We start from the raw sequence: 12,765 nt of genomic DNA, 5'->3' as shown, positions 1-12,765 counted from the left end.
CCGGATTTGAACTCAGGTCCTCCTGACTCCAAGGCTGGTGCTCTATTCACTGTGCCACCTAGCCACCCCTGTTATTTACCTTTTACAAAGGAGGAAAGTGAGGCTCATTGAGGATAAGCAATTTGCCCCAAGTTTTATCGCTAATAAGGGTCAGAGGTGGGATGTGAACCTAGAGTTTCTTGATTCCAATGTCTGCTTTCTATCCACTGTGCTGCATTGCTTGTTTTCTACCACTCCAACCACACCTCTCCAGACCGCTATCATACCCCAAACCTCTGCTTTTCTACTTTCTTTTGTATGTTGTCTTCTTCCACTAGACTGTAAACTTTCTGAGGGCAGGGACTAGGTTGTTGTTGTTGTTGTTTTGCCTTTCTTTGTCTTCCCAGTGCCTGGCATATAGTAGGTGCTTAATAAATGTTTATTTACTGACTACATCCATATTGTCTTCTTCCTGTGCCATACTTTGAGCTTTAAATTGATAACACTTAGGACAGCCACAGTCTCTTGCTGAATGTATAAAAGCTAGACCCCTGAAATGGGGAGCATCACTTTGTTACCTCAAACGGGGTAGAGAGACCCACTCTGTACCTATTCTTACATTATTATGGATCCAGAAAGGTTCATAAAGGTAATAACAGAAATCTAGGGAACTGCCAATGGAGGAAGTCATAGCCAGACTGGTTATAGCCATAGTTCAGATAATATAACAACAACAATAATGATAACAATAGCGAACTTTTTTTTTGCACATACCATGTGACATATATGGTATTAACCATTTTATACATATTATCTCATTTGATCCTAACAACAACCCTGAAAAAATGAGTGCCATCTTATAGATGAGGAAGTTTAGGCAAGCAAGTGACTACCCCTCGGTCATACAGCTAGTAAGTGTCTGAGGCCAAATTTGAACTCAGGTCTTCCTGACTCCAGGCTTGGTGCTCTATTTATCATGCACCCTAACTTCCTGTAGGGTCCTATAGGAGTGGCAAATACATCCTCCTCCTCCTCCTCCTCCCATGTTCTTTCTTCTACATATATACACTCACATTCCTGGATTTACCTAAGTGGGAATTTGGAATCATCTAACTGGGAAGAGGGAGAGCAAATGTCACAGAGGTGTGAAGGCAAGAAGAGAGGTGGCAAAGAGAGAACCTTATGATCACAAGATGTTCGAGATTACTTAACACAACCCTGTAATACTGCAAGTGAAGAAGTGGAAGCCTGTTGTGGTGAAGTGACCAAATGAAAGTCATGTATTTAATCAACTACAGGGAGAGAACCAAGAAGGCCACATGGAGTTGTGCAAAGAGGGAAGGACTAGACAAAATACCATATCTTTTCAATTCCTAGGTTGAAAAATTGTCTCTGAATATCTGTGTAACCCTGGCCAAGTCACTTTGCCATCTGTAAAATGACCATGCTAATATACCCACTACTTACCTCATCAGTGGTTTTGTAGGAAATGCCTTGGAAATCTTAGTGTTATATCTACATGACATATTAGAATGATAGGGTCAGAGAGGGAAACCTGGAAGGGACCTAGGAAGCCATCCTGTTCAAACCCCTTATGTTACAGACGAAGAACTCAGGACAAAAGAAATCAGCAAGTCAGAAAGCATTTATTAAGCACCTACTATATGCCAGATGCTGTACTAAGTGCTGAGGATGCAAAGAAGGGGAAAAAAACTAAGCAAGGCAGACATTCCCTGCCTTCGAGGAGCTTACTCATAGTCTAATGGAGAAACAAGGGAACAACTATGGACAAAGAAGATAGATCCAAGGTAAATTGAGGATAATCTCAGAAGTAAGGCATTACAATTAAAGAGGATTGGGAAAGGTTTCTCTTAGAAGGTGGAACTTTAGCTGGCACTTGAAGAAAATCAGGAAAACCAGGAGGCAGAGATAGGGAGGGCGTTCCAGGCATGGGCAATAGTCAATGAAAAATCAGAGCTGGGAAATGGAATGTCTTGTTTGAGGAACGTTGAGGAGACCAGTGTGACTGGCTGGTAGAGGACAAGAAAGTAAGGTGTAAGAAGACTAAAAAGATAGGAAGGGTCCATGTTATGAAGATTTTAAAAAACCAAAGAGATGAATTTACATTTGATCCTGGAGGTAAAAGGGAGCCACTGGAGTTCATTGAAATAGGGAGGTGACATGGACAGACATTCTTTAGGAAGATCATTTTAACAGTTGAGTGGAGGATGGAGTGGAGTTGGGAGAGACTTGAGGAAATGAGACCAAATCAACAGGATATTGCAATAGTCCAGGAATGTGGTGATGAGAGACTGCACGAGGGTTGTAGAAGTGTTAGAAGAGAGAAGGGAACATATACTAGAGATGTCGTGAAGATAGAAACAAGAAGACCTGACAGCAAATTGGATAAGGGTAATGAATGAGAGATAACACTAAGGATGCCCCTTAACTTTTGAGAAAGAAGGGATAAAACAAAACACAAATGAGAGAGAGAGCAAATAGTCTGCTTCAATCTGCAGACTCTGTAGTTCATTCTCTGGATGTGCATATCCCTTTGCATTATGAGTCTTTTGTAATTGTTTTCTAACGTTGTATTGCAGAGAGGAGTCCTGTCTATCAAAGTTAGTCATCACACATGTGATGTGTCTGAAATTGTGTGCAAAGTTCTCCTGGTTCTGCTCTCCTCACTCAACATCAGTTTATATATGTCTCTCAAAGTTATTATGAAATCCATGTGCTACTCATTTCTTATAGCACAGTAGTATTCCATTACATTCATATACCACAACTTGTTCAGCCATTCCCCAATTGATGGGCATCCCCTTAATTTCCAGTTCTTTGCCACCACAAATAGAGCTGCTATAAATATTTTTGTATATATGGGTCTTTCCCCAACTTCTTTGATTTCTTTGGGATACAACCCTAGAAGTGGTATTGCTGGGTCAAAGGGTATGCACGTTTTTATAGCCCTTTGGGCATAGTTCCAGATTGCTCTACAGAATGGTTGGATTAGTTCACAACTTCACCAACAATGCATTAGTGTTCCAATTTTTCCACATCCTCTGCAGCATTTATCATTTTCCTGTTTTGTCATCCTAGACAATCCCACCTCTCTATTTCTTAGCCAGTACTAAGCAGTTTTGATGATTGCTGCTTTATAAAACAGTTTTAGATCTGGCACAGCTAGGTCACCTTATCTTGCATTTCTTTTCATTATTTCCATTGATATTTGGGACCTTTTGTTTTTCCAGATGAATTTTGTCATTATTATTTTTTTTTAGTTCTACAAAATTTTTTTTAGTAGTTTCACTGGTATGGTACTAAATGAGCAAATAATTTAGGTAGAATTGTCATTTTTATTATTTTAACTCAGTCTACTAATGAGTAATTGATATTTTCCCAGTTATTTAGACCTGATTTTATTTGTGAAAAGTGTTTTGTAATTGCGTTCATATAGTTTCTGTGTTTGTCTTGGCAAGTAGATTCTCAAATTTTTTATATTGTCTATAGTTAATTTAAATGGAATTTCTCTTCCCATCTCTTGCTGCTGGGCTTTGTTAGTAATATATAGAAATGGGAACTCAAAATTAAAAAAAAATGAATGTTAAAAATTGTCTTTACTTGTAATTGGAAAAAAACTATTTAGAAAAAATAATGTAAAAATAAAAAACTTAAAATTAAAAAAATTAATTAGAGTGGGCATGATGGAGGGGTCAATTTGCTGGGGAAGATGTGAGGGAATGGGATCATTTGTTCATAAAGAGGGGGTTGCCTTGGCAAGGAGAAGGGATACTTTTTTTAATCAAACTTTTAATCAGGAGAGGATAGTGGCAGAAGGCATCTGAATCCTATGAGAGGAGGAGGGGAGAAGAGGTATCCTTCAGCACATGGCTTCATTTTTTTCGGTGAAATTTGAGTCAAGGTTGGGAGGGAGAGAAGCCAAAGAAGCTTTGAGGAGGCATGAAAAGGTTCAGAAGAACTTCTTTAGTGAGTGGGATGCTGGGTTAACTACTGAGGTGTTAGAAGATTGTCTTTTCTACAGTGAGGGCCCAGTTGAGGTTATGTAACATAGATTTATAATGGACTCAGACAATATAGATTTGCATTTTTCTCCAGCTTTGTCCAGCAGAATGAATGAAGGCAATGGATGGTGGGAGTAATCCAAGACTGAAATTAGGGAGGGCAAGATTGATGATATGATAAGGGGGCAAGGGACTCAAAAAAAGAGTACAATGTAGAATTGAACTGGTTTACCAAGGTGGGGAAGGGAGGACAGTATACCCTATTTGGGGTGATGACCTGGGAAAGAACTGAAGGGTTGAGGGATTGGAGCTTATGGTGAAGAGGAAGAACAGTTTGGGATTGCAAGGCAGAGGGTAAGGTAGAATGACAATAGATTATGATGAGATAAAGAATTTCAGAGATCATGAACATGAAAATGGAATACTTGTGGGTGACAACAATTTCAAGGGTATGACCAACTCTGTGTATAGCTGATGTGGATGGAAGAGAAAATGAAGGGACTTGTCTAGGGTCACACAGCTACTAAGTGTCTAAGATAGGATTTAAACTTGTCTTTCTGACCCCAGGTTTGTCCAGCATTCCACCCACAGCTCTCTCCTTTGTTGTTCATCCTTCATTTTCAAAGCAGACCAATGACATCATGGGGTGATGTATTGATTTGCACATGAATTGGATTTAAGTGAGGCAGAATTTCATGAAGTCTTACTCTCTCTTTCAGAGTCATTGAAGTTCAGTGGCAAGACAAAAATCAAGATGACTGATCGTGACCTGGGATATAGTGGATGATCTTGGTATCTTACATGTCTGACCAAGCTCTAAGTGCACCACTGTGCCTGCTTCAGCTACCTTCATGGCCATAGAAACAAATTGTTCTCATCTGTCCATTCCCCTAGGGGAAATCTTCCTGTGCCTGTAGTAGACACTCCCCTAGCTTACCTACAGGTTTAAGGTCTGCTGGTTACCCTCAGCCTTTAGTCCATCTGCTGAGATGGTTTTACTGGGGTGTGACTGCTGCACATGCTACAGTTTTTTAGAGCCACGGATGAGAGTCGGGTGATAGGTGGTCACCAAAGGTGGATAAATGAGCAGCCTTGAAAAGAACTCAGTAAGTCCCCACACCAGAGGTGCTCGTCCTCCCTGAATGGCTCATTCACCCCACTCTCTCTGCCTAAATGAATGGTGAGGGTGAGTAAGCTTGCGTCCACCATGGCACCAGAAGGATTTTTGTGGAGTGGGAGTAGCACAGGGTCATAGAGATGATGCCCACTGCTTTTTCGGCTTGTGATGGAAAAAGATTTCCTGTTCTGTCCTTATCCCAAGTGGGCTCCAGAACCTGAGCTCTCTGTCCCTGGAACTGAGATCTCATTCTTCTTTTGAATCTTTTCACCTCCTTCTCCAACACCACCCCATTCCCAAATATGAAGCCAGCAGAGGAGTGGAGCCTTGTTTCACTGCAGGCTCATTTCCAGGATTTAGAAGAGATGGTTGCTTGAGCTGATGTGTCCCAGGGGGTTAGCAAGGGCAGGTTTGGAAAGTGAAGGCATTTTCTTGTGCTTTCAATTAAGCAGGGGTCTCAAAGGTGAGCCTTACATACACAGAGAGGCCCTGAAGCTCTGAGGTGCTTTCTGATGAGCCACTGTGGTTAAAAAAATCTTGCTATTTCTGCTTACAATACTGACAGCGGCAGTTGGCAGAGGACTTCTCAGAAGAACGCACAGACACTTGAGGCACTCTCTTGCTCCTTGTAAAAGGGAATCATAGCATTTGGGAGTGTGGAGGGGAACTCAGAGAATCTCAGTGAAACCCCTGTTTACAGATGAGGAAATCTCATCGAGACATGGAGAGTGATTGGTTCAAGGTCACATGGCTAATTAGGAACAGAGCTGGACTAAAATTCAGGGCTCCAGACTCCCTGTCCAATGCTCTTTTTACTGATATCATCCTGCCTCCTTTCTTTATTCCCTTCTATATCTTTTCTCTTAGTTTTCCTTTTTTCCTTTTCTATTTTCTCAGTTCCCTTCTTCCCCCATTCCTTCCTTACTCTATCTCTTGGAACTCCAGATCCATTCAAAGTAGCGTCAATAATTACCTTCTCCAAAAGTCTTTTCCTCATCCCTTTCCCCAATTTCTAGTATCTCCCTCTGAAATTGCCTTCTATTTACTTTTCATATATGTTGTATTTGCTTCTATGGATTTCTCCATAGAACGTGTAGACTACTTCCTGGAGAGCAGAAGCCGTTTCATTTTTGTGTCTGTAGTCTTGGTGCTGGGCACACATTAGGTACTTAAATGCTTATTGATAGATTGATTTTTAGACACCCAGTGGTATTCTCTGCTGATTGCTTGTCCTCCCATTGGCACTCTGGGTCAAGACATTTGCTCATCCTTTTCCACAAGGGATACTCTGTAGATTGTACAATCCTCATCTGGCCCAAGGTCACTTAAGGAAGAGATGCCTTTTGGATGTAACAGGGATAATCTTGAAGTCTTAGGGCACACTAAGGAGAGTGCTGAGTCTCACGATAGAAGGCGCAGAACGGTGCTTTGGTTAGGGCATTGACTAGCACAGGCCCTTCTACTCTTTCTTAAAGAGCAGGGTCACTTAGTAAGACCACAGAACAGGGTATAGGGCAAGCTTGAGTCTAAGAAAAGTGAGTATGGTACTTAATTTAGAGTAAGAGGAATTCTAGCTCTGATGCTTACTACATCTGTGATTTTGTGGAAATTACTTAACCTCTCAGGGCCTTTGTTTGGCCAGATGACCTCTCAAGTACTTTCTAGCTGTCAGTCTATGATCCTGTTTCTCCATCTGATTCCTCAGGAATTCTTCTGGGTATTCTTCATGGGTTTTCTTTCTTCTCCACTAAAGATTGGCCAATTAAGCCCAATCAAAGGACCAGTTAAGATCTGACCAAATCACCATAAAAGACAATTGTTAGTCACCTAATGTGTGCAAAACACTGAGCTAGGTGATGGGAAGTTATAAAGTTAAATAAAACAGAGTCCCTACCCTCAAGGTTCTTATACTCTAGTGGAGAGGGGGGACTGGAGTGATAAGAAATGTACACAAAGGTAACACAGATTAGAAAACAATACACAAGGGGAGTATAAGATGCCAGGAGATCTGACTCCATATGCAGCTGGGAGGGTGACAAGTACAACCCTTCTATGTCTGCCCTCAAACCAGACAATAATTGAACTAATCAGAGCTACCCAAAGGGCAGACCTAACCTGAGTTTAATGCCAGAGGAGTGATTCAGGCATAGTCTGGTGAGAGGAGGGTCAGCTTTAATAGGCCTGAGAGAGCACTCTGAGCAGCACTGCCAATAAGGGGATCGCTATCTTATAACAGGGAGAGTCTGTATGTGCCTCCTTCCTAAGGACTGGGCATCCCTGCCCATCTTGAAAACAGCTTTTTGTAACCTGGTACTGTGGTTTCTCTAAATCACCTTTTTTTTTTTTTTACTGTCCTGCATTTTACTAGTATCTCCCACTTGTCAGGGCTTCAGGTTTTCCCTTCTCAATGTTTTGTTTATGCCCATTTGCTGTTTATGAAAATGAATAAATAGTTTGAACTCAGAAAAAGACTCAGCCAATGGAATGCCAGGTTTTGAGCATTACATCATCAGGTGAAATTCCAATTGGCTGAGCTCGCCCTGAGGAGATGAGGATTCTAATTAGCCCCCTCCCACTGATCCCTGGTGCAGCAGGACCCACTAACCCTTCCACCAGGCTCTATTGCTCTGTCTGCCACATTAGAGCAGGAGAGATGCTCAGGGCACCCGTGCCACATTACATAATCTCACCCTCCATTTTCACAAAGGCTGAGAGCCAAGCCTGCCTTTGAGCCTCTTTGATCACAGCTCTGCTGCAGCAACAGCTTTACTGAGAGAGGACTGCAGAGGCCAGTAGAAAGAGGCCTGGATTTGGAGTGAGTGGAAGTCAGAGGACTTGGGTTCGAATCCCCATTTTGCCACTTTTTCCCTGTGTGATCTTAGACAAGTTCTTCATTGGGGGATAGACCTTGATGGTCTCCAAGCCTTCTTTCTCTAGATCTATCCACCTAAGATTTCTATGGCTACTATGTTGCCTTGAATAGTTTGAATAGCTGTTCCTAGGTCACCTTTTCTCATTCCAATGTAAGGAGCCTAGAATGTATTCTTGTGTTATAACAAATAGTACCCATCCTTCAAAACCCATATTTAGTCTCACCTCCATGAAGCTTTCCCTAACCACCCCATTTTTGTAGTAATCTCTCCTTCCTTTGAAATTTAGGATCATAGATTTTGGGGACATCAGAGGTCATCTAGACCAACCCCTCATTTTACAGATGAGGAAACTGAGGTCCAGGAAAGTAAAGGTCCAAGGTAGTAATTATGAGAGGAGTGATTTAAATCCATATCTCCTAACCCTAGTTTGTGGTCTTTTCTTGTTATGACCAAGTGTGTTTATTGTCTCTGCTAATCATTTCCCATTTAAATAATGTTTTGCATTCTTTATTTCCAGAAAGGGATTTGGGGGTACAATTGACTCCCCCTTCTTAGCCAGCTACTCTTGAGCCTTAAAAGCAAGTGGCTGATAGGATGATAGGATAACTTCATTCAGTAAACAGAAGACTGCACTCAAGAGAGAGGAAGAAGGAACTTAATAAGGACTCCTAAGTACATGGACTTTAGGGGAATTTTTGGCTTAGTACAAGCATGCAAATCCAGCTAAAGTGACTTCTATAAATTGAAAATGTAATCCTTAGAAACCTTAAAGTTACAGGCACATAAGCATTCCCACAAATAGGATGGAGTTTGATTATAAATCCATGCCTCTCCTAGGCTCCTTTGAATGTACTTTGTCAAGCAGCCTTTTAGAGAGAAAGAAAAGGCCCATAAGAAATGGGCAGCAGAGCTGCTGCTTCTAATATGACCAGCATAGGAGACAGGGGAGCTGAGGAGAAGAGGAGAGTAGCAGAGGGATAGTGCCTGTTTAGAAGAGAGAGGGAAAGTGGAAGATTCACCTTTGCTGCATTCTCCCTTGATCTCTAGCCTCGTTCTAGTCAAGGGTACCTGCCCTTAGAGGATACTGAACCCACTGAGGGTTGGGGGCAAAACTGTACCTTCTCTAGTCCACTTTCTAGGCCAAATTTAAAACGGGGGAGGGCAAATGGTATTGCCCTTTTTAAAGGGATAGGAATGATTTGAACCAAGGAGGTAGAACACACAAAACTGTTTACTCAGGCCATTCACATGACCCATTGCTCCCCACTTTTTTTAAGCATTATTATTCAAATAACTAGAAGGGGAGGAGGTGCTGAGATAGACTCAATAAAATTTTGTTGAAGAAGCAGCTAGGTGGCACAGTGGGTGGAGTACTTAGCCCTGGAGTCAGGAGGACCAGAGTTCAAATCCAACCTCAGACACTTACTAGCTTTGTGACCCTGGGCAAGTCACTGAAACCCTATTGCCCTCCACTCCCAACAAACAAAACAAAAACCTTTGTTGACTGACTGGCAACATGATATAGTGGTAGGGACAGTGGATTAGGAGTCAGGAGACCTAGGTTCAAATCCTAACTCTGTCATTAACTAACTGTGCGACCTTGGACAAGTCATTTAACCTTTGGGGCCTTCATTTGCCCACCTATTAAAAGGAGATGACAGAAAAAATTATCTTCTAGCCCTAAATTTCTATGGATTTATAATCTGTTAAGTGACAGGCCATTGTTTTTGTCTTTGTTCTAGCATGTAAATCACTACTTTGCACATAGTAGGCACTTAATAAATGCTCAATCAAAACAAATTATAAAAGGGACAGAGGTAGCTAGATGGTGCAATAGATCAAGCACTAGGCCTAGAATCAAGAAGACTTGAGTTCAAATGCAGCCTATATTTACTAGCTGTGTGACCCTGGGCAAGTCACTTAACCCTGTTTGCCTTAGTTTCCTCACCTGTAAAATGAGTTGGAGAAGGAAATGGCAAACCACTCCAGTATCTTTGCCGAGAAAAGCCAAAATGGGGTCAGGAAGAGTCAAACACAACTGAGAAGACTGAAACAAAGAAAAGACAAGAAGTACCTCAGGAAAACCTATTGTATAGAATCCATCAAAGCCTATGCAGGCACATCTGTGAGTGACCATCCCTACAAATACATGCCGCTCTTTTTCCTAGATGGTACACAATCCCTGGCAGCTTTACGTCTTAACTGTCCTCCCTGGAAGGGAAGGGGAGGTTAGAAAATAAGCATTTGTATCAGTACCCATATGTGCCATGCACTAGGCTAAGGTGATTTCACAAATTTTTCTAATTTTATCCTCACAACAACTTTACAAGGTAGGTGCTATTATTATCTCCTTTTTATAGTTGAACTGAGATAGACGGAAGTGAAATGACTTGCCCAGGATCACACAGCTAGGAAGTGTCTGAGGCCAGAGCTAAATTCAAGCTGTCTTGACTCTGGGCCCAGCACCCTATCCACCACACCACACTACCAGTTTATCACCAAATATCCCACCAATCCTCATAAAGAAATGCTTTTTTTTTTTTTTAAACCTGGGGGTCTGGAGGGGTGAGGGAGTAGAAGGATGGCACAAGGCTTTGTAGCCCTCAACTCACTGAGCTTGTTGTTTGTCCTTTGTTTTTGAAGAGGACCATGGCATCAGGGAGACAATGATATGACTTTCAGTTGACTTTGATTTGAGTGAGGGAGGGCTGTGCCAAGTCCCCAGCCTCATTTTCTCCTCCAGAGCCATCTGGGTCCAGTGGCCAGATATTCATCAGGATGACTGGAGATGACCCAGGATGCAATGGGAGATCCCAGCCCTTTTAGACCAAGACCTTTTCAGGTACTCACTTAGAGTGAGCAAACTCACATTCAGTGAAAAGGCCTCTTTAAGAGGTGAGTCAAAGGATGTCCCCTTGAATTAGAAAAAAGAAAATAAATTAAGCTGGGAGGGGAAGACCCTCAGGGTTGTGATTTCAAAGAGAAACAGTTACCATTGACATTCTCTCTAAGGCCCAAAATATGTCATTAAGTGGAGTTTGGGCAGGGAGCTATTGTGGTCCAATCTATGAGCTTTAGAGTGAACTGGGTTTAAGGTTTTCAGGAAGGAAGGAAGGAAGGAAGGAAGGAAGGAGGGGAGGAAGGGAGGGAGGGAGGAAGAGAGGGAGGGAGAAATCTAGCCAGTAAACCCCAAGTTAAGTGGGCAACTTCTGGCCCACCCTCCTTTGGAGAGGAGAAGGAGAAGGAGAAGGAGAGGACTAATTGAGTTACCCAACTAGCTGGGTCCCCATTCGGGCAACTCAGTCTATTCACAGGTTGTGTTTGTCCTTTGTTTTCAAAGAGGACCATGGTATCAGGGAAATGATGACATGACTCGAAGTTGACTTTGATTTGAGTGAGGGAGGGCTGTGCAAAGTCACCAGCCTTATGTTGAGGTTTAAGGAACCATATGTTGAGGTTTAAGGGTTAGGGGTGCTCAAGACCCTAAAATACCGGTCCTGTTGAATGAATTCAACTCAAGTCTTCTCTCAGCCAAAGTAAAGCAAAGTTTATTAAAGATTAACCATAATGGGGGCAGCTAGGTGGCAAGTGAGTAAAGTAGAATCAGGAGGACCTGAGTTTGGTTCTGGCCTCAGACACTTAACACTCACGCAAAAAAACTAGCTGTGTAACCTTGGGCAAGTTACTTAACCCCAATTGCCCTCCAAAAGGCAAAAAAAAAAATAAAAAATTAACCATAATGGGTAGAGTCTTAAGGAGCCTAAGTATCTGTGACACTTGTACTGGACAAGCCTGGCAAGAATAATCTGACATAGAGTGAGTCTTCACTGGATTGAATTCTCAACCCTTCATGGAGGCAAGATTGTGGGAGGATTTAGGGGTGGTCTAGAGGAGCAGTTTGGGGAGGGTCTTGAGGAGGAGTCTAAGGAGGATCTTCTAATGGAACTGACGTCAGACTCCAGGAATGGGATTAAAGGTGGGAAATAGCTGAAGGCTACCTGGAGAGGACAGACAATGGAGGGTTAGGCTAGTTTAAGAGTAACAGATTTGGGGAACAGCTATTTTGATAGGATCAAGGATGGGAATTAGCTGGACAATGGAGGGCTAGGTTAAGAGCAACAGAGATTTGGGCCCAGGATAAAGAAAGGCTTATGGCCTTAGGCAAATGCCTCATCAAGTGGGAAGATTCAATCAGAATTGGAGGGGCTTCCCGGAGCTTGTACCGAATCATCACTTTCTCCTCCAGAGTAATCTGGATCCAGTGACCAGATATTCATTAGGATGACTGGAGATGACCCAGAATGCAATGGAAAACCCTGGCCCCTTTAGGCTAAGGCTTTTTCAGGTACTTAGAGTGAGGTAATGCCCATTCGGGAAATAGGACTCTTCAAGAAGTTACTCAAGTGATATCAGTGTGGATCACTAACAGATGCCAGTCTAATTTGGACACAAATGTAATTTATTCATTGAACAAATTTATTTAATGCTTATTCATCTTTCCCAAGAAAACCCCAAATGGGGTCATGAAGAATTGGAAGCAGCTGAAATGACTGAACAACTACAACAGTGAGAGAATGTATCAAGATGAATAAGGCATGTTCTTTGTTCTCAAGGAGCTTACAGTCTATTAGTGAAGATAAGATATACAAGCAAAGAAACAAAATAAATTAGAATATGATTATTAATATTAATAATATTAAGTAACATGGCATAAAATGAGGGAGAGTATCTCCTTGCTGGGGGAATAGGTTTTGGGTACAGGTTAGCAGTCCAG

The sequence above is a fragment of the Petaurus breviceps genome, unplaced genomic scaffold, assembly GCF_028583685.1.
Source record: "Petaurus breviceps papuanus isolate PSGF00001 unplaced genomic scaffold, PetGlider_PUasm1.0 582, whole genome shotgun sequence".
Lineage (NCBI taxonomy): Eukaryota > Metazoa > Chordata > Mammalia > Diprotodontia > Petauridae > Petaurus > Petaurus breviceps.
This window is presented reverse-complemented; position numbering follows the sequence as displayed.